The sequence below is a fragment of the Narcine bancroftii genome, chromosome 1, assembly GCF_036971445.1.
Source record: "Narcine bancroftii isolate sNarBan1 chromosome 1, sNarBan1.hap1, whole genome shotgun sequence".
In the NCBI taxonomy this organism is placed as follows: domain Eukaryota; kingdom Metazoa; phylum Chordata; class Chondrichthyes; order Torpediniformes; family Narcinidae; genus Narcine; species Narcine bancroftii.
This window is the reverse complement of record NC_091469.1, coordinates 212,325,515-212,349,137: the sequence shown is the minus strand read 5'-3', so window position 1 is coordinate 212,349,137 and position 23,623 is coordinate 212,325,515. Positions and strand designations below refer to the sequence as shown.

Here is a 23,623-nt window from a genome sequence, read left to right as displayed (position 1 = left end):
ATTTGCTCTCTTTGAAGAAGAACATTGAGGAAGATCAGAATAAAATTATACCATGAAAAGGAAGTCCACTGGACCATCTACTAAAACATATGGGGTTGGTAAGTTAATTGGGCAGCATGGGTTTCAATGGCCAGTATTGGCTTCTACCGTGTTGTAAATACATTTTTAAAAATAACTAGGACACAGTTACATTTGCAATACTGCCCAGCGAAGGGCACAGGAGAATTCTGAGTGACTGGAGCTGGTATAAGTTTATCATAAGCTTATCAATAATTTCACAAAGATCTCTTGATAGGTATTAAAACGTCTCTTTACAAATGAAAGAAAGGCTTGGTTAATGTGACTGTCACTGTCACTAAACCAGCGATTCAGGATTGAATCCGGTGCCATCTGTAGGGAGGTTCTATGCTCTCCCCATGTTTGCATGGGTTTCCTCTGAGTGCTCCAGTTTCCTCCCAGCTTTCAAAAAAAGTACCGGGGTGTTAGAACAATTGGGAGTAATTGGGCGGCACGGGCTCATGGGCTGAAATGGCCTGCCACTGTGCTGTATGTCTAAAATTAAAATCCCATTGCCTGATATAGGACAGCTGAAAATTCAGCCTTCTCACCTCCATCAAATAATAAAACCTTTGATGCTGCTTCAAATCTCTTGCGGTTTTGTTTACTCTTTTGATGGTTATAACCTCACATTGTTCTGCATTGTACTCCATTTGCTCACTCATTTAGCGTGTTTATATTCCCTTGAAGCCTCTTTGCATACTCGTTACAATTCACATTTCCATTTAGTTTTGTAACATCAACAAACTTGGAATTGACAAGATCCTTCACGGTAGGCTGGTGAAGAAGATTAATTAAATGGAGATCATAGTGAGTTGGTAAGTTGGATACAAAATTGGCTTGGTCATAGAAAACAAAGGATGGTGATGGGGAGTTGACTGGAGATCTGTGGCCACAAGGCTTGCTGTTCCACAAGGATCAATGCTGGGACCACTGTAGTCTGTCAAATGATGTGGAGGAAAATGTAGGTGGTCTTGTTAGTAAGCTTGTAGGTGACACAAAAATTGATGGAGCAGTAGATAGCAAGGAAGGTTGTCAAAAAGATACTGCAGGATACCTATCAGTTGGAAATTTGGACAGAGAACTGGCAGATGGAGATTAATCCAGACAAGTGTGAGGTTCTGCAGTTTGGGAGATGAAATGCAGGCTCCTTGGAGCATTGTTGTTCAGAAAGATGTTTGGATATGCTCAGGTTCATAGCTACCTGAAAGTGGTAACACAGATGGATAATGTGGTAAAGAGGACACATGTTATGTTTGTCTTCATCAGTTGAAAACTTTAGTTCGACTACATTTGGAGCATGGTCTGCAGTGCTGGTCTCTGCTTTACAGGAAGTTTGTGTGGGTACAGAAAAAGTTCACCAGGATGTTTCCTGAATTGAAGTGAGGTTATACAAATTTGAATGGTCCTTGCTGGTGCATTGGAGGCTGATAGGTGTTGGGGGTGAAGTGCCAGTTGATGAAGTAGACAAAGACGATGTGGTCAAACAATATTCATGGCTTTTATTAGCAGAAACTGATAGTATAATAATGAAAGACAATGGGTGCATACACGGTTATACCCAAGGGGAGTGTCCTTAATGGTAGAGATAATGCACAGCCAATGTTAGTACAGCAAGGCTTGCCAGAGGGGAGACAGGGAGCTTAGCAGAGATTCACCACAGTCTTCCCCTGATGGAAGAAGGGTTAAAATCAAAAGGACGGTAGGTAAAACTTAAGCAAGAAATACATGGATACCATATTTGGCATTGAGAATTCTCTGACAGCCAAAATACTCCAGTAACTAGCAAACCAATCAAAATATAATGAGATGTATTATGAATACTGCAGCCTTTCAGGTTGTGTACAAATTCGAGTTGACTTTTTCCAGAGGAACAGGAGCAGGCCTTGTACGCTTTGCAACCTTGGGAACTGATACAGGTCCTGGGTCTGTAGTGTGGGAAGGTTGGACTTCTGGACCGGGTCCAGAATCGCTAGTGTGAGGCAGGGGAGCCTCAGCATGGCCATCTGAATTCTTACTAGGAGTCTCAGGCTGGGGAGTGGGCGAGTCCAACCTCTCAGGCTCACTAGGGGTGTGAGGAAGGGGCGAATCAGGTGTAGTGAGCGTCGAAAGAACCAAAGACTTGTTGATCCAAACCAAGGCTTTTATTAACTAAAAGACTGGCGCATATCACAATTAGGTCGACCAGTCCAGAATGACCTGGTCTGGCTAGGAGCAATCCTTTAAGACCTGCCAGTAGGTGTGGCTACACTCTCAGCCAATCACAGTCATCCTACACTACCATATATATACACACATTGGTGATAGAATCTGTACTATCACACCAGGTGGGCCAGATCTCTTAGAGGTACAGTGTCAGTGTTCCCGTCTTGGAATTTAACATGAGTGTAGATGGGGTTAGTATGCAGTAACTGAACTGGTTGGACTAGAGGGTCCATTTTACATGTCTGAATGTGGCTCTTCAGCAGCACGGTTCCAGGCTCAGATAAACAGGCTGGCCAGTCCATCACAGTTCCTGATTTCCTAGGAAAAGCAAACATGTGTTCATGAGGTGTTTGATTTGTTGCAGTACACAATAAAGACAGAATAGAATGTATAGTGCCTCAGGCAGCACCTCCTGCCACCGGGTAACAGGGTAACCATGTGTCTTTAATGCAAGGTTAAGTCTTCCAGACTGTGGTGTTAGCCCTTTCGACCTGCCCATTGCCCTGTGGGTTGTAGCTCATGGTACAGCTGGTGGCAATCCCCTTTCGTAGCAGGGCTTGGCGCAGCTCAACGCTCATGAATGCTGAGCCTCTATTTGTATGAATGTAATTGGGAAAACCAAAAATGCTGAAAATTCTGTCAAGTGCCTTAATGACAGACGCTGATGAAATGTCAGGGCAGGGTATCGCAAAGGGAAACCTTGAATATTTGTCGATTTCAGTAAGAAAATATACATTGTTGTTGGAAGGTAACAGCCCTTTAAAATCTAAGCTAATCCTCTCAAAAGGTCTGGTTGTCTTGATCAGAGTGGCCTCCGGAGCTTTGAAGTATTGTTGTTTGCATTCTGCGCAAACAGGACAGTTTTTTGTCAGTTTTCTGACTTCTTCCAGTGAGTAAGGAAGGTTGTTAGCTCTTATGTAGTGGAAGAATCTCGTGACCCCTGGGTGGCACAGTCTGCTATGGATCTCTTTTAGCCCCTCCAGCTGAGCACCAGCAGCAGATCGTGACAATGCGTCAGAGGGATCATTGAACCTGCCCGGTCTGTACTGGATCTCATAATTATAAGTTGAGAGTTCTATTCACCAGGTGCCATCTTATCATTTTTGATTTTACTTTTGTGTTTAGTACTGAACATGTAGGCTACAGATTTTTGATCAGTGACCAAGGTAAATTTTTTGCCGCTAGAAAGTGCCTCGAGTAGCAAACAGCTTCAGTGATAGCCTGGGCTTCTTTTTCTATGGCAGGATGTTTTAGTTCAGGTCCGCGTAACGTGCGGGAGAAGGATGCCACAGGTCTACCCTTTCGATTAAGGGTTCCTGCCAAAGCACAATCTGAGGCATCAGTTTCCACTTGGAATGGAAGATCTTCGTCAATGGATGAGAGTGCAGCTTTGGCAATATCAGCTTTAATTCTCTTGAAAGCCTTCAAGGCCATTAAAGAGAGAGGAAAATATGTAGTGTCAAGCAGAGGGCGTGCTTTCGTAGCATAGTCACGTACCCATTTGCAGTAGTAGGAAAATAATCACATACACCTTTTAAGGGCTTTTGCGGAGTTTGGGGGTGGAAACTACTTAAGGGGAGCTATTCTTTCCGGATCAGGGCGGATTTCGCCCTTGCGGACAATGTAGCCCAGAATGGGCAGGTTTGTTGCATTGAAAACGCATTTACTCTCGTTAAATGTAGGGTTAAGTTCTTTAGCTGTAGCTAAAAATTTCTTTAAGTTGTTGTCGTGCTCAGTTTGTGTTTTCCCACAGATAGTGACATTATCCAGATAGGGAAACGTACCCTCTAACTCATACGTTCGAACAATCTTATCCATTTCCCTCTGAAACATTGACACACCATTAGTGACTCCAAAAGGTATCCTCTTAAACTGGTATAACCCCCCCCCCCACCCCCCATCAGCCTCAAAGGGCGTATAGGGTCGTTCCCTTTTTTTAAAAAAATGGGGATTTGGTGGTAAGCTGCTTTGAGGTCGATAATGGAGTACACTTTGTATTGTGCTATCTGATTAATCATTTCATTGACGCATGGCAGGGGGTAGGCATCCAGATTAGTGTAATGGTTGATTGTCTGGCTGTAGTCAATAGCGAAGAATCTTCGCTAGGATTCTACTAAATTGAATAATACCTAGTGTCGCCGAAAATATTCTCCCAGAATCACAGTGCGGCTTTCGCGCAAACAGAGGAACTACTGACATGGTCTTTGCCCTCAGACAGCTCCAAGAAAAGTGCAGAGAACAAAACAAAGGACTCTACATCACCTTTGTTGACCTCACCAAAGCCTTCGACACCGTGAGCAGGAAAGGGCTTTGGCAAATACTAGAGCGCATCGGATGTCCCCCAAAGTTCCTCAACATGATTATCCAACTGCACGAAAACCAACAAGGTTGGGCCAGATACAGCAATGAGCTCTCTGAACCCTTCTCCATTAACAATGGCGTGAAGCAAGGCTGTGTTCTCGCACCAACCCTCTTTTCAATCTTCTTCAGCATGATGCTGAACCAAGCCATGAAAGACCACAACAACGAAGACGCTGTTTACATCCGGTACCGCACGGATGGCAGTCTCTTCAATCTGAGGCGCAAGCTCACACCAAGACACAAGAGAAACTTGTCCGTGAACTACTCTTTGCAGACGATGCCGCTTTAGTTGCCCATTCAGAGCCAGCTCTTCAGCGCTTGACGTCCTGCTTTGCAGAAACTGCCAAAGTGTTTGGCCTGGAAGTCAGCCTGAAGAAAACTGAGGTCCTCCATCAGCCAGCTCCCCACCATGACTACCAGCCCCCCCACATCTCCATCGGGCAGACAAAACTCAAAACGGTCAACCAGTTTACCTATCTCGGCTGCACCATTTCATCAGATGCAAGGATCGACAATGAGATAGACAACAGACTCGCCAAGGCAAATAGCACCTTTGGAAGACTACACAAAAGAGTCTGGAAAAACAACCAACTGAAAAACCTCACGAAGATAAGCGTATATAGAGCCGTTGTCATACCCACACTCCTGTTCGGCTCCGAATCATGGGTCCTCTACCGGCATCACCTATGGCTCCTAGAACGCTTCCACCAGCGTTGTCTCCGCTCCATCCTCAACATCCATTGGAGCGCTTTCATCCCTAACGTTGAAGTACTCGAGATGGCAGAGGTCGACAGCATCGAGTCCACGCTGCTGAAGATCCAGCTGCGCTGGGTGGGTCACGTCTCCAGAATTGAGGACCATCGCCTTCCCAAGATCGTGTTATATGGCGAGCTCTCCACTGGCCACCGTGACAGAGGTGCACCAAAGAAAAGGTACAAGGACTGCCTAAAGAAATCTCTTGGTGCCTGCCACATTGACCACCGCCAGTGGGCTGATATCGCCTCAAACCGTGCATCTTGGCGCCTCACAGTTTGGCGGGCAGCAACCTCCTTTGAAGAAGACCGCAGAGCCCACCTCACTGACAAAAGGCAAAGGAGGAAAAACCCAACACCCAACCCCAACCAACCAATTTTCCCCTGCAACCGCTGCAACCGTGTCTGCCTGTTCCGCATCGGACTTGTCAGCCACAAACGAGCCTGCAGCTGACGTGGACTTTTACCCCCTCCATAAATCTTCGTCCGCGAAGCCAAGCCAAAGAAAAAAAAGTCAATAGCCAGTTATTTCTTAGTGTGATTTTTCACAACTACCACCTGGGCTCACCACAGATGCTAACTGGGTTCAATCATTCCCTCTTTAAGCAATCTCTGGGTCTCAGCTTTGATAAACTCACCATCCTCTTTGCTGTAAGAATGGCTCTTAGTAGTGATGGAGTGACATTCAGGGGATAAATCACTGAAAAGGGAGGGAGCTTTTATCTTTAATGTGGACAGACCGCTGTAACTAACGCAGGGGATGTTAAGTGTAGGTAGAGGCCCATCGAAATTTAACACTACACTTTTCATCTGAGATTGAATATCCAACCCCAGTAACACAGGAGGGCAGAGCTCGGGCATTACAAAAAGCCAAACATCATCAAGGCAATGTCCCAGCAAGTTTAAAGTAACTTTACACTTGTCCTGTACAGTTTTTGTAAGTTCACTACAAGCCATCGATATCTTTCGGTTTGCTGGATATCTCCATAAATTTAAGGCTCTGGCAACTTTCTCGTGGATTTATCTGTCAGTACTCCCTGAGTCTATTAGGCAATCGAGAGTCTCACCACTCACCTCCCCCTTCATAGTCAACCGTTCCAGTCCGTAACATCCCCCAAGCTTTACAGTCAATTGACCTATCACAGGGGATCTTTGTGTTGATCTCAACTCACCGTCACTTGAAGTCTGAAGATTCCTCCTTTTCACAGTTGTCTTCCATTCCCGCAGCTCCAGGATGAATTTTCTTGGCACTTCTCTTCTTCTTATCAGTGGGAGTACTTTTTGCCTTACACGCTTTAGCGAAATGGCTGAGTTTCCCACAATAGCTGCAGGTAGCAAATCAAGCTGGGCACTTCTCTCTTGGGTGCCAGCTCTGATCAGAGAAGTAGCATTTGCCAGGGGTTCACCCTTTTCTTTCCTTCGGGGTTCCAGCACTTCTGGATGTTTCCCCTTCAGTTTCTAGCATTTCACTGGACCACTTCTCAGTGTTTTGGCTAGAGTGACTGCCCGATCGTAGGTTAAGGGCTCCGTCTCCTGCAGCCTCTGTCGGATGTAACTGGAGTCGATTCTGTTGACAAAAGCATCCAGCTTCAAGGCATTGCGGTGTCGTTGCACATTGACTGCCATGACATCACATTAATTTGCCAGTGAGTCAAGGTCTAGTGCATAGGCAGCATCACTTTCCCCGGGTTTCTGGCATCTAGTCAGCAACTGGTGTCGAGCAAGTACCATGTTCCATGGTGCTGCATAGTAAGCGGTCAGATGTTCCCGGGCTATAGCCAGAGTGGTAGCTCCTTGTGTTACGGCAAAAGGGACCTCACCCAGCAGGGAATTCAGGTGGCCCCACTGTATCGCCTCATTGACTACGTTGTTTCGAGCCATGTAGTAATCGAAACAAGCAATCCAGTGGTTGAAAATTTCTCTAGCCCTCGGGGCAGACTGGTCGATTATCAGCCGCTCTAGCTTGAGTGTTGCATCCATCTCTGCTAATAAAATTGATGTGCCAGTTGATGAAGTAGACAAAGACGATGCGGTCAAATAATATTCATGGCTTTTATTAGCAGAAACTTATTGTACAACCTACGGCTCTTAGAACGCTTCCACCAGCGTTGTCTCCGCTCCATCCTCAACATCCATTGGAGCGCTTTCATCCCTAACGTCGAAGTACTCAAGATGGCAGAGGTCGACAGCATCGAGTCCACGCTGCTGAAGATCCAGCTGCGCTGGGTGGGTCACGTCTCCAGAATGGAGGACCATCGCCTTCCCAAGATCGTGTTATATGGCGAGCTCTCCACTGGCCACCGTGACAGAGGTGCACCAAAGAAAAGGTACAAGGACTGCCTAAAGAAATCTCTTGGTGCCTGCCACATTGACCACCGCCAGTGGGCTGATATCGCCTCAAACCGTGCATCTTGGCGCCTCACAGTTTGGCGGGCAGCAACCTCCTTTGAAGAAGACCGCAGAGCCCACCTCACTGACAAAAGGCAAAGGAGGAAAAACCCAACACCCAACCCCAACCAACCATTTTTCCCCTGCAGCCACTGCAACCGTGTCTGCCTGTCCCGCATCGGACTTGTCAGCCACAAACGAGCCTGCAGCTGACGTGGACTTTTACCCCCTCCATAAATCTTCGTCCGTGAAGCCAAGCCAAAGAAGAATATTTGGGAAGAATTTATAGGATTTAGAGTAGGTCACATACATGCAATCATTTTAAAACAGATCTTATTTGAAAGACTGAAGAATTCACATTGCAAGATCTCTGGAGCATGTAAGCACCTTTCACAAATAGGTGTTAATTGAACTGACATCATAAAATGCTTGACCATTGTCTTGCTGGAGTATGCTGTCTCTCAGTACCCTTTCTGCAAAGTGCTCATAGAAAGGTCACCCCTGGATTTTGTTTATCTAACAACAGATGGGAGCAGAAGAAAGAAGTCCTGTTGTTTAGCTCAGGAAGGTGGGGGTTTTACAAGATGAGTCACATGCTCTCTTTGGAGTTTCAGTTGGGGAGAGAGAGAGAGAGAAGAGAAGCCATCTCAGCTGGTGTGTATGTGACACAGTGCAATCCAGGAAGAACTGATGAAAAGCTCCAAAAGCAGTGGATGGCTGGAAGTGCTATCTGTCTGATGTTTCTCTTGGAATAAGAGAAACAGAAGGAGCTCTGTTGTAACCTGAAAGAGGTTACCATCTAGAAGACCCTGATGGGGTAAGTTTCATCAGCCAGACCCTGAGGTGACCAGTGGTGGTACCTCAGTTGTGGAAATCTTGGAGCAACAGATATTTCTCTGCAAACCCTACAAGAACCTTCCTGAGTGGTAAACATTTACCTTTCAAGCACCAAGCCTGGTGAACTTTATACATGTTAAATTCTGTGCACAGTATGGTGATTGTCTGCAACCAGAGAACTTGGAAGAAGAAGAAGTGAGATTGAATTGTGAACCAAAGAACTTTTCTTGAATTTGCACACACATTACATACATGTGCGCTTAGAATTAGAAGGGGGTAATTTGGGTTAGTATAGAGTATAGTATAAGAATAGAGTTAAGTTAAAGTTTGATTCTATTTTCACGTTTGAAGTTGATTAAAAATAACTTTTGTTTTGAAAGCCACTTGTCTTGGTGAATGTCTATTGTTGCTGGGTTTTGGGGTCCTTTGGGCTCGTAACATTTTATGGGGAACCGTCCAGTCGATTGAACACGAGTTTTGTAGGTTATTACTCAATTGGTTGTTTTAAGCTAATTAAAGGAGTGTGGAAAACAGCATCAATGGATCTTAAGTTTTTGTCAGAACCATCACTTGCAGAGCTGAAAAGCAAGAGAAAAGAGGAACTTGTGAGAGATGAGAAAAACTGATATTGCAATATGAACATGAAGAAAATAAAATTGATACATAAATAAATGAATGAAGCCAGTACAAACAACATGAGACATGGATATTAGAAGGCAGGAAGCTGACATTGTCTGAGTAAGATAAGAATCTCCTAGAGAATCAGCAAGTTCACTAACTGAAGGAGATAAGGACAGACAATTAATGATAGAAGTAGAGTTAGTCTGAACGAGATAAGGGTCTCCAAGTCCCAGATAGAATTAGCAAGGCTTGCATAAATAATTAGAAAACCTTAGACAGTATTAGCCAGTTCTACATATATTAGTAAGCAGCAGCTGACGTGGACTTTTTACCCCCTCCATAAATCTTCGTCCGCGAAGCCAAGCCAAAGAAAAGAGTAAGCCATACACAGATTTATCAAGTTATGCATATTTAATTAGTAAACCCTAGACAGGATTAGCGAACTCTGCATATGAAGGGACTGTAGCTCCTGAGAGTTGGAAAGGTGTGAATGGGGACAAGGGCAAGGTTATGAATAAGGACAATGGGGATAATGACATGAGAAGACACCGACAGGATACCCCCTGGTCCTCCAAGTGCACAGAAACAGCATGTAGGCAGGCAGGATTGCCTAATGCCAAACCTCTCCAGCAGGAGGCAGAAGAATGTAAGGGGGGGTTATTCCTATACTGAGATAAACTGTATAAAAGTTGGGTGAGCCCCAGTGTATGTGTGTATTCCCAGGGTAAGGGGAAGCACCCAACTTTGCATTGTTGTAAAATAAATGTTTCTTGTTCTCAATTTTTGTCTCGAGCAATTTCTTTAAAGGTAATTCTGTTTCTAACAAACTGATGGTTATTTCTAAGGAAAGTGCAAATTCAGAGGAGTATAGTGAAATATTAGATAGATGAGGGTAACTTTGTTCAAAAGGACTTAGAAGAGGAGAGATCTGGTGAGTTCCAACTGGAATTGGAGAATTGAGGATAGAAGAGGCTGAAACAGAGACAGTATGAGGCAGACCAAGCTAAAAGGTGAAGAGAAAAATCTGAAAGGCAAAGAGAAGAGGCTAAAAGGCAAAGGAAAGAAGCTGAAAAACAGAGAAGACATGAGAGACAGTATCAATTAGAGGGAATGAAAATTGACAGGGAAGAAAGAAAGAGCTGTGGATGTAACACCTGGGGAGAGGCTTTTGCCTAGTAAAGAGGTAAATTTAGTGCCTCCTTTTTATGAGGGAGATATAGATACCTATTTTCAGCTTTTTGAAAAGGTTGCTGAGAGCTCAAAATGGTCAAAAGAAAAATAGACTTTGATGCTCCAAAGTGTATTAAAACGAAAAGCACAAATTGCATCCTCTAACTTGACTGCAGAACAAGTGGCTAATTACGATATAATTAAAGAAGCTATTGTGAAAGCTTATGAGTTGGTTCCTGAAGCGTACAGAGAAAAATTTAGGAGTTTGATAAAAACATGGAATCAGTCTTATTTGGATTTTTCTTTGAAGAAATCTGTATGGTTTGACCGTTGGTGCACCTCCAAAGGAATAAATAATGATTTTAAAAGATTGAGAGAATTGATTTTGATCAAAGAAATTAAAAGGTGTGTTCCGAAAGAGATTAAATTATAACCTGAATGAGAAAGATTTGGTTATGTGGCAGGATGCAGTTAGATTAGCAGATCAATTTGCTTTAATTTATAAAAATACATTTTAAAATGGTAGGACCAACTACCTTGTGCTCAACATTAGCAAAACTAAGGAGATGATTGCAGACTTCAGGAGGAAGTCAGGGGACCATGGCCCAGTCCTCATCGAGGGCTTAGCAGTGGATAGGGTCAATAAATTCAAATTCCTGGGTGAAAACGTCTCTGAGGATCTGTCCTGGAGCCTCCCCGCTGATTCAATCGCAAAGAAGGCTCGCCAGTGGCTATACTTTGTGAGGTGTTTGAGGAGGTTCAGTATGTCACCAAAGACTCTCAAACTTTTACAGGTGGACCGTAGAGAGTATTCTGGATGGTTGCATCACTGTCTGATATGGATGAGAATAAACTCTCAGGATGAGAATAAACTCCAGAGGGTTGTTAATTTGGCCTGTAACATCACAGACACCAGACTTCACTCCATCGAGGACATTGACATGAGGCGGTGTCTTAAAAAAGCAGCCTCTATCCTCAAAGATCCCCACCACCCAGACCATGTCCTCTTCACTCTGCTACCATTGGGAAAAAGGTACAGGAGCCTAAAGACAGCACAAGGACAGCTTCTTCTCTGCTGCCATCAGATTCCTGTTTAATTAACGACCCAAAGACACTACCTTACTTTTTGTGAACTTTTTTAAAAATATATAGTAATGTTGTAAGATGGTTATAATATAAATGTTTCCACTATGACGGTGCCACAAAAACACTGAATTTCATGACTTGCTCATGACAAATCCTGATTTGGATTGTTTCTGAGGGAAGTATTTTGCAGAGAGACTGGTAGGTGCTTAGAATTTAGTGCTGGGGAGATGATAGAAGCAGAAATGAGTGCAATATAGGAGTCTTTAAACAACCATGTGAACAGGATGGGAACAGAGGATGAAGACCATATGCAGTCCAATGGGAATAGTTAGATTGACGTCATGGCCAGAACAGACAGGGTGGGCTGAAGAGCCTGTTCTTGTGCTGTTGAATGTTCTATGTTAAGTATATCATTTTGGTCTTCAGAGCCATTGTGAATACTAACCTTAGCAAGCTGGTCAGTATTTCAATGGGAGACCATGTGGGAATACTAACGGGCTGCAGTCAATTTACTGGCTGAGGAGAAGTGAGAGTTCAATAAGGATATTGAATGTATTTCATATGGTTAATAAACAATGCAATTTGGTTTACAGCAATGGTTCTCAACCTTTTTACTTTCCACTCATGTACCACTTTAAGTAATCCCAATGCCATTGGTGCTCTGTGATTAGTAAGGGGTTGTTTAAGGTGGGACGTGGGTGGGAAGGGGAGGTTGAGAACCACTGCTCCATACCCAATTGTTACTGAAATATTTTGCTTGAGAAAAATGGTCATTGGCCCATTTCCTTTGGAGTTATGAAACCGTCCCCATAACGACTCAATGAGGGATGATTAAAACAGTGGTGCTCAAGCTTTTTTCTTCCCACTCACCCACCACCTTAAGCAATCATTTACTAATCATAGAATCTCGATGGCATAGGGATTACTTAAAGTGGTACGTGAGTGGAAAGAACCACTGGTGTAAAGCATTATGGTCACACAATGAAATCGAGATCGTTGGAGTGATCTAGAGTACTTGGATGATTCAAAGTTTCAGTTCTTTTCAAAGTAAATAAACCTTAAAACAAATTTCATTCAGCGATTTGTTCCTCACCAAAATTGTTCATCAAGTAGCTGTTAAAATTGCAAATCTGTAAGATCTTTGATGAACACCATTGCTTAAAATGAAAAAATTGATCATTCTTGGTGAACAAAAGGTATTTCTCATTAACACATGAAAGTATTAGAAGCGGAATGGAAAAAATCTGTTTGAACACTAACGGTTCTTGGTCTGGTTTGAAATAACCATAACCATATAACCGTTTACAGCACGGAAACAGGCCATGTCGGCCCTTCAAGTCCGTACCGGTTCACTTGAACAACTCCACTAGCTCCTCCGCAAACTCCTGAGGAAGTAGAGGCTTTCTTCATGATGTCATTGGTGTGTTGGTTCCAGGAAAGATCTTCCGAGATAGTGACTCCCAAGAACCTACATTTGCTCATCCTCTATTGATGACAATAAAACAATCAAGTCATTAAGGAAAAGTTCTGATAGGTTCATCTCCACCGACCGACCTTTTCCCCATATCCCTTAATTCCCTACTTTGTAAATAGCAGAAGACCTCGTTGATTCTGCCATGAGCCTTGAGGTCTTTCGGATGTTTCTCTGATGAAACAGAATGTTTACTTTAACAAAACTGCACTCCAAGCACTTAGTCACCAATCAGATTAACTTTCCATACTCCCACCCAGGGTTTTGCATCCTTTCTGATCCAGACATTAAATCTCCTAGGAGCATCAATTTGCCTTCCATTAGATTGTGGCTTTCTTCAGAGTCAGAATAAATTTTATTTATTATAATTAGTTGCATTAATTTTTATACTGAAAAATATACCAATGATCTCAATGAGCAGTTGGACAACTCTTGGCTCTGCTACTAAAAGCATAAAATTGCTGTATTAGATACTCAAGAGCAAACCATCATTCTTGATGACTAGATTTCAGATTATGTGTGACCTGATTGACCGGATTATGGATTCACTGAAACCTAAAACGAAAATTGGGGAAGGCAGTTCTAATTCAAACCTACGTCAGTTTTGTGTTTTTACCAAAAGGTTATACAACACCAAGTGGGACCTCTTGGTTCTCGGCACGACCTTTCTCTCTTTAAAACCTCCATAGGCAGCCAGGCTGTAGACGGATATTAATCTGTTGCTGAAATAGGCTGCAAATTGGTAGGTGGAATTTAATCCCAACAAATGTGAGGTGATATGCCTTGAATGGTAGGGTCTGGAGGAACATTAGAGTACATCAATCTTAAAGCTGGCAAATTAGAGTCGATAACTAACAGGGTTGGGAAGGTATTTGCAGCCCTGGCCTTCATTAGTCAGGCCATTGCTTAGAGATATAGAAAGATGATGCATCAGCTTTATAATAGCTGCTTGCATTTCTGGGCACCATACTTTAGGAAGAATGTGATAGAGGGTGCAGAGGAGATGCATCTGGATGTTGACTGTGATGGAGCAACTCATTTATGAGGAGCGACTTAAAAAATTATTTATATAAAATAATCAGGGGTATAGATAGGGTAGACTGTAGAAAAGCCTTCTCCATGTAAAACTAGATGACATAGATTTAGGGAAAAGGGGAAATAGAATTAGAGGGATTATGAGTGGAACAACCTTCATGCAGACAGTTGGGAGAAATTGGAATGCATTGCTTGACAGCATTGATGAAGTGTCTGGATGAATACTTCATTTGCCTCTGCAGAGGCCTACTCCCACATATTTCAAATGAGGGGAGATGGGATTCATACAGAAGATTACCCTCCAGTCATTGTGGATGAGTTGGGCTGAATGTCCGCTTCTGTGCTGTGAGATAGTAAATAGTTGTGGGCCAGTAAATCATCTTTGCAGGATTCTACTGGTTACAAATTTCCAGTCTGATAAAGACCAATTCTGACTCTCTGTCTTCTATGTAATAACGAGTCTTCAATCCGTTAACGCACTTCCCCGATACTGTGAGACCTTATACACAAGATTTTTTCATGTTATCTTACAGATTTACGGAAGGAAATTTGAATAAATGAAATCTGTAGGTTTCCCTCTATCGACTTTTGATATATCCTCTCACAAATTTGTCAAACATTAAACAATTTTTATTTAGTATGATTGCATTAAACATCTATAAATAATTAGATGCTTTATTCCTTGATTATAGATTCCAGCATGTTACCAAAATTTGATGTTAAGCTAATTAGTCCACAGTTTCTCATTTTGTGGCAGCTTAGAAGCATAAAGCGATTCACATCTGTGCTTTTTCATTTTTCTGGTCTCTCCCTCCTTTCTCTATTCTCCTCCCCAAAACTGTGTGTTTTGAATAAGAAAACATTTAGCTAATGCTCCCAATTGTCTCTACAGCCTCCTCCTTTAAAGACTTTGGATATAGCCATTGGAACCAAGGACATGTCTGCCTTTGTCTCATGCATTTTTGAACATTTTGTTCCTCTTGATCGATTTTCTAAATTCTTGCCTCCTAATTGAAAATAACCCATCCATTATCCTTGGGTTATTCTCTCCAGCGTGAAGACTAATGCAAAGATAGAACTTAAATTACCTTCCATTTTCTTACTTCCCGTTATCACTTCTAACACTTACTTGAACTATTCTCCTTTTTATAGGACCATTGATCTTTCTGCTTGTTTCAATATTATTTGCTGTTTTACACTACAAATAAATGTTCTTATTGGGTTTTATTTTTTAAGTTCTCTGTTGCTGGCTCCTGGACAATGCTTATCGACAACATTTGCCTTTTTCTAACATATCCTAATTTCAAAGTATCATCTTCCAAAGTATGAGCTACAATATCCCAAATTTTGATCTCTTTAATCCAATAAATCCAACTCTCTGTTACTTTATGTAGTTTTAATTCATTGATAAAACAGAAAAACGTTTGCATAATTTCACATTAAGACTTTCATAATAATGAATAATAAAGCTCTATAATAATACAAAAGAGATGTAGAAATACTATCTTAAAGAAATACAAAAACTTTAAAGAGATACAAAAATTCAAAGAAAATTTTCTCATGCTCACGTTTCCTTCACATCTGGTTGAATAATGAGCAAGCCGTTAGTGGCTGGGCAGATATTATGACAGGTTACATCATAGTCACTATGGAAACAATAATTCCCTTAAAGAGACAGGCAGAAAATTAACTAAGAATCAAAAACCACAAGGTTTTAACCTTTACAATGCCCAGATCTTCCACTATCTTTTGTGAATTTGGACACTCACTACCAGCATTTGATTAAAAACAATTCTTCACAATGTATTCAATGGTCAGATCAGATTAAATTAATTAACATCATTGACAATACCAGTAATTTCATAGCTTATGGGGTATGACGTTGTCCCTTCAATGGCTTTGCTAAGATTTTCAGCAGACAATGAAGTAAGACTTCATAATATATTGGTTGTGCAGGAATTAAATCAATTGGAATTTCAGACTTAGAATGTTCAGGCAGATTTGCAACCGTGCATTATATCCAAAGTGATACAGGCTTGTGCTTCATTTATGTACCAGAAATTACTAAAGTGCGCAGATGTTGAGGCCAACCATTATGCTCCCTGATTTGACTGTATAACAACATGCCAGTCTGATCCTGCAACCACTACAGGTTTGTAATGGAGGGTCACCTCACTAGTCAAAAGTCACTTCCCATTGTCAACCTGCCCACAGACAAAGCCCCCTTCTGATTCGTCATCTTCCAACCTGAAGTCACCTGACATGATTTCCAATTGGAGATTCTACTCACCTGAAATCATGTGACTTGATACCTGGCCCAACCTCTACCTCCAGGAATATAAAAAGCAGCAATGTAATCATTTCTTTTTGTTATGCTGAACCTGCTCCTGGCTGTCATTTGTGGCCAGTGCTGGAGGACCAATATGAGATATATGCTGTGAGGCGTGGGAGTTCAATTATGCGCACACCTGTGGAACCATTGTTGTTCAACCCTTTAACTTGCACATTCAAATCTGAGGTTCAATAGGTGTTTTAATCCATGGCTGGTGTATTGAAGGGTGGCAAGTTCTGTTTGATTTAACCCTCTAGGTATTTGTAGTTTTGTTACCTTGCATGCCAATGAAATTGGTTTGCTGGTATTCTGTCTCTGGTTTTGTGTTTTCTATTTACTCTACTGACCCATGACTGTGCAGCCAAACACAGCTCAAACTACATCATCAAGTTCGCTGTCAACACAACCATGTTGTGCGTTATCAGTAAGAATGTGGAGGCATCATACAGAGATGAAGTGCAAACACTAACGAACTGGTGCAGAGCCAACAACCTGCATCTGAATATTAAAGAGATGGTTGTCAACTTCAGAAGGGCCTGGGGAGATCACACTCACTTGACCATTGACGGCTCTACCATTGAGGTCGTAAAGAGTATCAAGTTCCTTGGAGTACATCTGGTGGAGAATCTCATCTGGTTCCTTAACACCAACTCCATTACCAAGAAAGCCCAGCAATGTCTTTACTTCCTGCGAAGGCTGAGGAAAGTCCATCTCCCACCCTTCATCCTTACTACATTCTACAAAGATGTATCGAGAGCTTCCTGTGCAAAGGCATCCCCACCTGGTTTGGAAGCTGTACTGCCTCGGACCGCAAGACCTTGGAGAGGATAGTGAAGTCAGCAGAAAAGACCACTGGGGAACCACTTCCTAGCATGAAGGACATCTACAACACTCAATGCAGGCGGAACACAATAAACATTGTGAAAGACTCCACACATCCTGCATGTAAACTGTTCTTCCTTCTGCCATCTGGCAGGAGGTCCTGAAGCACTTGGGCCCTTGCCTCCAGAGTGTGAAATAGCTTTCCACCCCCCCCCCCCCCCCCCCAAACCATCAGGGTCCTGAACTCCCAGTACAGATGTGGATAGTGTGCCATGGATTTTCAGTGTATACACCTTAGTTCCTTCATATTTTAATGTGTTAACTGCTTTCCTAACACACTCTGTAGTCCTTGAGAAACACTAGTCCTACCATGCGAGCATGGGATGAACAATAAATAAAGTTGACTTGACTTGAGGTTAGGACTTTATTCCCTGCAGCATAGAAGAATGAGGGGAGATTTGAGAGATGTATTTAAAATTATGTGGGGATAAACAGAGTAAATGTAGGTAGACTTTTTCCACTGAGGGTAGTTGAGATACAAACCAGAGGATATGGGTTAGGAGGGAAAGCTTTAGGGGGAAATAAGAGAGGTAATCTCTTCACACAGAGAGTGATGAGGTGTGGAATGAACTGTCAGCTGAAGTGGTGAATGTAGGCTCAATTTTAACCTTTGGACAGGTACATGGATGGGAGAGTTATGTAGGTCTATGGATTGGGTGCAGGCCAGTGGGACTAGGCAAAAAAAAAATTGTTCGGCACTGACCAGAAGAGCTGAAGGGGCTGTAATGCACTATCTTCTTTTCTTTGGCTTGGCTTCGCGGACGAAGATTTATGGAGGGGTAAATGTCCACGTCAGCTGCAGGCTCGTTTGTGGCTGACAAGTCCGATGCGGGACAGGCAGACACGGTTGCAGCGGTTGCAGGGGAAAATTTGTTGGTTGGGGTTGGGTGTTGGGTTTTTCCTCCTTTGACTTTTGTCAGTGAGGTGGGCTCTGCGGTCTTCTTCAAAGGAGGTTGCTGCCCGCCGAACTGTGAACTGCTCTATAGTTCTATGGTTATTTAATCATTTGAGACTGCTAATATTAAGACTCCCTCGGTTCTGCCATCTTTTTTTCCCTATTCTTAAATGACTAGCTCTACTTTGAATGAAATTATAAAATAGCAAGAAAAATAATGAAAGGTTTCAAACGTATTTTTCTATTTATTATTGGATCCCCACATTGCTGGCAAGGGCAGCATTAGTCCTTTTTCTAATTGCCCTTGAGAAGTTGGAATTGAGTCTCCCTCTTAAACAAGCCAAATTGAGGCAAGAGAACAACCTCTCAGAAGGAGAGAACTTTGCAAGGTCGACTGGGATGGGAACATTTGTGCATCCAAATCAATTATATTTGAAACCTTGTAAACCATTTCCCAAGCTCCCCTTAATCTCAGTAATTTTGGATGAATCTGTGCAACACTCATTCTTGTAATGAAGGACCCCAGCAGGTTGACCATTTTAATATAATTTATTCCTGATCTTTGCATTGCAATAATGAGTTCAGAAACCAATTAATTTCATAAGAGATGCCCTTTACAAATTTATGCTACTTTTCACTAATCAAATTTCTCCAAGTGTTCAGGCTTAAATGTCCGTAATTATAGATCTCAATAACTTTTTCAGAACCTTGGTAAAGCAACTGGAGTATCATTTCTTGTTTTTGTTTCCTGCATCTTTCTTGCATTCACAATATTTTTTAATTTAAAGAAGCATCTTAACCTTTTTAAATCTAAGTTTTGAGTACAAGGGGATGGGATGTTAATTTGAAGCTGTTTAAGACATTGGTGAGGCCAAATTTGGAATATTGTGTGCAGTTCTGGTCACTGAACTACAGGAAGGATATCAATAAGATTGAAGGAGTTCAGTGAAGATTTACTAGGATGTTGCTGTGTCTTCAAGAGTTGAGTTACAGGGAAAGATTAAATATGTGTTTAATCCTTGAAGCGAAGAAGAAGGGATGAGAGATATAGACAGAGTGGATGTGAGTAAGCTTTTTCTTTGTGGATTGGGGGAGATAAATACAATGTGATAGTTTGACCCTGCTGTCAAGATAGAAAAATAAGCACAAGAACCATAGAGCAATACAAATTCCTTTTTTGCAATTATGCTAGCAGGAATGAGTGGAATTAAGGTCAGGTAGACCGAGGTAATACCAGAATCTGATTTGATGGTTACAACGAGAAGGTACAGTATATATGGTAATTTGTATCAGTCAATCTTTTACAAATTGATAAGCATATTGCTTTGAATTTGTTTGAGGTACATTGTTTCATGTCTTAGCTTAACACATCTCAAGGTGTACTTAAGAAATGGAAATGATTGATGTTAAACAAGTATTTGCAAGAATAAGTCAGTTCAAATAGATTTCACTTCTTACATACAAATGATTTACTGTCGGGAGGTTCAGTTCCAATAACTTTAACATCTGCATTTTGTGTACTTGAGATTTAGACTTTAATTACCATATATTTCAGTATATAAGTCAAATGGCATATGTCAACCCACATTTTTTAGCCTTATTTTAACGGTTTTATGATATATCCAGGATACAAGTTGACCCCAATTTTCTGGATGCCTGAATTTCCACATTGACCAGCGTATAAGTCGAACTCCAAAGATCGTGATGCCTGAGATGGGCCATTGACTGGCATATATGACAACTCCCAAAGGTCATGTGGATTGATCTTTTGGGCAGATCAGGAGGGTCCATTGAAAGAATACAACTCGCAACAAAAGTATGAAGTGAGTTTTAAATTGAAAGTGATGGAAATGGCCAAGAAAATTTGATGTGCATGAGAAGTTGTTAAGAGTTTGGAGGAAGAAAGAAGAGACTTTAAGAAACATACCAGAAAAGCAATGTTCATTGAGAAAAGGAATCACTCATTGACCAGAGTTGGAAAATCACGTTGCAGAATAGATACATGAACAAAGACAAGATTGCTACATATTCACCCAAAATAAAGAAAAAAACATTTGCACTGCAGTGGGCCAAGTCACACCCAGACCTCAGTGAAGATTTTGAGGCTAGAGTCGGCTGGTGCAAACATTTCATGAACAGGAAAAATGTGGTATTACCACTAAAAAACAAAAAATGCACAGGAACTACCAAAAGATCTTGATCATAAAGTTGCAAGTTTTCACCAGTTTATTATTCAGAACCGGTAGAAACACCATTTTGCATTGGCAAATATTGGAAACATGGATGAAACCCCATGAATTTTGACATGATAGGCAATAGAACAGTGGAATGGAAAGGTGTTAGAACTCTGCAAACCAGAAGTACAGGCTACAAAAGGACCAGGTTTGCTGTGGTGTTATTGTGCATGGCCAATGCGACAAAGTTAAGACCATGATAATCTTCAAATGCAAAATTAAACTGAAAATGAAATTCCCTGCAGATATTTTTGTATATTTTCATGAAAAAAGATGGATGGATGAAAATGGTGTAAAACTATGGATAAACAATGTGTGGAACAGGCGGCCAGTCAGTTTACATAAAGAATGGAGTTTGCTGGTCTGGGATATGTTTTGTAGCCACTTAACTGAGAAGACTAAAAGTAGATTAGCACTAAATAATACTTATATGGCAGTTATCCCGGGTGGTTTACAACATCTTGATGTCTGCTTGAAAAAGCCATTCAAAGGAATGGAATACATGGATGTCAAGTGCAGAAAAGTCATTTACAAAAGTCAGGGCAATGCGTGCTGCATCACTTGATGTGCTGTGCAAGTTCGTGCTCAAGGCAAAGTTAAGTAGAGACTGATAAAATATTTCAAAAAGTGCGGTATCTCTCTACAATTGATGACACAGAAGATGATTTGTTGTGGGACAACGATGACAAAGCTGAAATCACCTCATCAGATACAGACTGGGACCCTTATGATGACTGTTTAAAGAGTGAGAGAATAGATGTGCTTGCCGCCATTTTTGCCTCAGACAATGATAGCGAGAGTGATTTTGAAGCATTCTACAAGGTTTGTTGCTCTCAGATGATGACAGTGATTTTCAAGGATTCTAATTGTGTTGTTTTCAATAAAATTCTCAATGAAAATGTGTTACAGTCGGGGTTTTTCATGCGTCATCTTTTACACCGGAGTGGCGTGGATTGGATTTTGAGCTAAATTTAAGGTCTCAAAAGTATATCCAGAGTATAAGTCGACCCACAATTTTTGAGGGTTTCATAACATGACTTGTACGCTGAAATATACGGTATCTTATGTAAATGGTTGGTTTCACAATAATGTCAAACCATTAAAGTCAACAGAGGAGAAGAAAGGTTCTGAGCTGAATCAATATTAAGTCAGGACTGGCCTGGCACTGTTAGAGTCAATGGCTTGCCCATTGACAGTTCAACTGAATGGACCGAGCCATTTAGCTCCTTTATGTGTTATTAACTATACTCGCATCATGTGCTCCTGGCAAGAGGTGAGTAGGGATGTCTTTATAAGCTGCAAAAGTAGTCGAGTACAATCTGTGAATTCTTGCTGAAAAGTAGATACAGAAAAAAGTAGTAGCTTGGATGACATCTGGAATGAAGCCAAGACAGCAAGCTGTGAGGCAGATCAGCTACAGCACCTGGTGTGATCCCCAGGCTACAAGCATGGAATGGCTAGGACCCTGACTGCCATGAGGAAACCAGTTCAGACCCATTTAAGTTCATGCTTGAGAGCTTAGTGAGGGTCAAATGTTTTCCGTTCACATTTTCTGAGGAACTAGTGTCGGTAAAATATGATGGTTTCTTAACAAAATAAGGTCTTTTTTTTTAAACCAACGAGGCTGACAATCAGGCTGGAGACAAGTAGCACACTTTGCATTACAGTAAAATCCAAGCAACTGGCATCCTCAAGCATCCAGCAAAACAAAAATCACAGAAAATAAATGGGTAAGAAATACAGGTTTAAAATTTGCATGCCTCACCATTAGTTCTCCATACATGCAACACGCAGTCTCAGGCAACAGGAAAACTGACCTATCCCTGTAGATGTCAGACGCCAGGGGTTTTACTATACAATGGAGCAGAATGAAGGGGTTTTAAAACAAAGTACTCATCCAATAAAAATCCCACTGAAATGACGGACTTGAAATTGCCCAGTGGATGCCAAAAAACATGGGTGGCACAGTGGCATAGCTATTGGACCCACTTCAATCCTGACCTTGGATGCTGTCGGGAGTGTGGAAGATGAACACTGTCAAATGTGGGGAGTCTTAGGATGTTCAAGTTCATTCCTTCATCCCAGACATGCAAGGGTGGGACCTCCTCTGGTCCCTGTGAATTGCTTCCAGTGTGTGAATGAGTGGTGGAATCCCAAGGGAGTTGATGGGAATGTGAGGAGAATAACATAGAATTTGTGTAAATGGATACTTGATGAATGGTGTGGATTTGGTGAACTGGATGGGTTGAGTCCAAGCTTTATGACACCAGATTTGTGTGTTAAATTGCTCTACTTTTGGTACAAGTCAGTTTGTAGTCACTTTTTGGAGCTGCAGCTTGGAACTCTGAATCGTTATTTTGCCTTAATACTAATTTTAACATTTTACTATGATTTTTTAAATCTTCCCATTTTTGAATTTTCTGTGTAATTCCATAGTATTAAGGTAGTCAGCCCAGTATTTAATGATTTAATTTTATTTATATCTCACCTCAACTCTTTCCTCTCACAATGTACATCAGTCTTGTATTTATTTACATTTTTCCAAACGTACTTGCAATTGGTGGTAAATTTGCAATTTAAAAATACTTTAAAAGAATCATACTTTGTTGTGAGGTGTAAGTTTGTTTTTGATGGAACACTGCAATACAATTCTTTATTACAAATGTAAAAGTTCTGATCCTCATTTGAAGAACTAACTACCTTTTGTTTTTTCCATTTCCTGCAAACCTTATCAGTCGCATTTCTGGATCTGGTGGCCTTCCCTCAGTAAGAGTTTAAGAAATGTCAGTTCACTTAAAGAAGTAATAATTCCCTCAGTACTACCTGCTAGTATAAGAGGAGGGAAATATTCTTTGCAGGTATTGTCAAACCATCAGCAGAAGGATGGGCAAACAAATACCATACTTCACGATAAAATTAAAAAGGCTTGTAAATTGGAACTTGCAAGACCCTTGTCAGATGATCTATGAGACAAGGTTCTTAAACTGATGAATACATCTTCAATATGTGCCCAACATTCATTAATCCAATTCAAAGTGGTGCATCGTGTTCACATGTCCAAAGATAAGCTGGCTTATATCTTTTATAATAATGACCCTATTTGTGACAGATGCAAATCTGATATAGCTACATTGACATATATGTTTTGGTCTTGTCCATACTTAAAAATCTATTGGAAAGAAAATTTTAATACCTTCTTAACTGTATTTCAGATGGAGCTTCGACCCAATCCAATAACTACTTTTTTTGGTGTTATTGAGCTAGACATAGGGAGTTTTTCTGTATCTGCGCAATGGG

The 23,623-nt window shown here is 41.5% G+C and overlaps 1 long non-coding RNA gene across 1 annotated transcript in view; it reads left to right on the top strand.

Annotated features, from left to right (window-relative positions):
- LOC138748567 (uncharacterized) overlaps positions 1 to 23,623 on the top strand; it is a 23,857-nt gene continuing 234 nt past the window's right edge. Inside the window, exons 1-2 of the long non-coding RNA XR_011348170.1 lie at positions 1 to 98; positions 23,539 to 23,623. The exon at positions 23,539 to 23,623 is cut by the window's right edge and continues 234 nt beyond it. This is a non-coding gene — a long non-coding RNA (uncharacterized lncRNA). The remainder of the gene's footprint in view (positions 99 to 23,538) is intronic.